At 39.2% G+C, this 2,380-nt stretch overlaps 1 long non-coding RNA gene across 1 annotated transcript; it reads right to left on the bottom strand.

The window, feature by feature from the left end:
* Positions 1-240: 240 nt before the first annotated feature.
* On the bottom strand, positions 241-1,424 carry LOC147012877 (uncharacterized). The gene is made up of 3 exons (XR_015050955.1): positions 1,131-1,424; positions 679-736; positions 241-392 (listed from the first exon to the last, which is right to left on the bottom strand). It is a non-coding gene; the product is annotated as an uncharacterized LOC147012877 (long non-coding RNA).
* Positions 1,425-2,380: the final 956 nt, after the last annotated feature.

Here is a 2,380-nt window from a genome sequence, read left to right on the forward strand (position 1 = left end):
CCCACACAAGCCCGCACCGAAGCCCCGCCCACACAAGCCCCGCCCACACAAGCCCCACCCCCTCCCTCATCCCCCCTGTGCACCCCCACCTTTGACCCACCACCTCCCTCATCCCACCCCACCCTTCCCCACACACACACATGGGGAGGGGAGGGGTGGGATGAGGGGGTGATGGGTCATTGGGGGAGCGCACCTACCCCCCCTCCTCCCACACCCCTCCCTCTCGTTCATGTCTTGATTCTTTTTTTGTAATTCAGAATCAAGTAATTGTAAACAAAGCAAATATAATTTATTAATATTGAAAATATTAAATATTCATTTGCAAGAATGTATAATCTTTCCCAGCAATCTTCTTCAGATGTCTTGTGATTTCGAAACTCAGGCACCATATTCTGTTTTGAAACAAAAAGTGGATAATAATTAGGTTTTATAAAGATAATTACATGGTAATATGAGTAAGCCTCGTTGACCACTGAATTAACACACCAGGAGCCTGTCATCCTTTCAAGGTCAATAAAATGAATTCCAGTGTACTGACAAAACCACGTCCAAACTAATGATGCAACCAACATAAGGCGACATTCTAAGGAGAGAGTGATAATAATAATTCAGAAATATTTACCTCCAGAAAATCATGTGTTGTACGAGTGATATTAATAATAATTCAAAAATATTTACCTCCAGAAAATCATGTGTTGTACAAGATTGCTTCAACAGCTGATGTTGTGCGATAGTGCTGAAAAAAAAAAAAGTCAAGGGTATAGATGAAGAGACAGACAGAGAGAGATACAAACAGACAGGGAAAGCAACACACACACACACACACACACACACACACACACACACACACACACACACACACACACACACACACACACACACACACACACACACACACACACACACACACACATACACACACACATAGACACACACACACGTGCCTCACCATTGGTTTAATTCATTCGAGATCAGAGACCAGTCATTATAAATCATTGACCTCTTCAATAAGAGCAGAGAGAGGTAGGTAGAAAGACAGACAGAGAGAGAGACACACACACACACACACACACACACACACACACACACACACACACACACACACACACACACACACACACGTGTCTCACCATTGGTTTAATTCCTTCGAGATGAGAGGACGTGATAAGACTTCGTGCCACTCATTGTAAATGTCTTTCAATTCTCTTCTAAAATCATTGATCTCTTCAATAAGAGTATTAATTTCATGAACCACATCGTGATATGTAAACTCAATTTCTTCCAATGCCCTGTCAGGGAAAAAATATATATATATCAGAATTATCATGATTTAATTAATAATCATTTGCTTCATCGTTCAAAGAGAAAACCATACACAAACTTACCAACTCTGTAGTGGGCTGTTGTCTTCATCGGAAGAAAGATCGTCCATGCCTCAGTTGTAAAAATGACAATCCCGTCTGGCAGAAACTTTGTCTGGCGAACCGCTTATAAAGCAACGATGAGGAGATTGCTTAATCATTGGGTGTGGCCACAGTAAATGACAAGCTTCTCTTAATGATCTCATCTGGCCACCGCCCGAGTTGCAAATCATTTTTGTACATAAACCACGCCATAAAAAAAAGTTTTCAGTTCGTGTTCTGAGATAAAATATAAACACGAGACCTTGTCTCACAGAATAGTTCCTATTTTTTCACAGCATGACAGTCAAAAACCACTTCCTCATTCACACAGCACGGCCATGTCAAAAAAACACTTCCTCATTTTCACGGCATGAACTGAAAACATTTGAAACAAAACTTTTTTTATGGCGTGGTTTATGTACAAAAATGATTTGCAACTCAGGCGGTGGCCAGATGAGATCATTAAGAGAAGTTTATCATTTCGTAATGGCACAAAAGGGGTATCTTAAAAAATATAAAGATTCAAATGTTTTGTTTTTCAATATTTTAGATGGGGATTATTGTGCAAAGAAAATTAAACTATTGAAGGAATTTGAGAATGAACAAATGTTTATAGGTTCAATGAGTGAGCTAAACAATATACATTGGTTATTTGATAAAGAGTGCCCCGAGGCTTAGACGTTTCAGATATTTCTTTAGAATCACCTTTAACAAATCTTTATCTTGTTGTATGGGTTATTTGATAAAGAGTGTCCCGGGGCTTAGACGTTTCAGATATTTCTTTAGAATCACCTTTAACAAATCTTTATCTTGTTGTATGGGTTATTTGAATAGAGAGTGCCCCGAGGCTTCGACGTTTCAGATATTTCTTTAGAATCACCTTTAACAAATCTTTATCTTGTTGTATGGGCTATTTGAATAGAGAGCCCCTAGGTTAAAAGGGGAAATAAAAAAATGACCGTTTTTACAGCCATTTT

This window comes from Eptatretus burgeri, chromosome 14 (genome assembly GCF_056783735.1).
Source record: "Eptatretus burgeri isolate ZD-2024b chromosome 14, Ebu_testis_v1, whole genome shotgun sequence".
In the NCBI taxonomy this organism is placed as follows: Eukaryota; Metazoa; Chordata; class Myxini; order Myxiniformes; family Myxinidae; genus Eptatretus; species Eptatretus burgeri.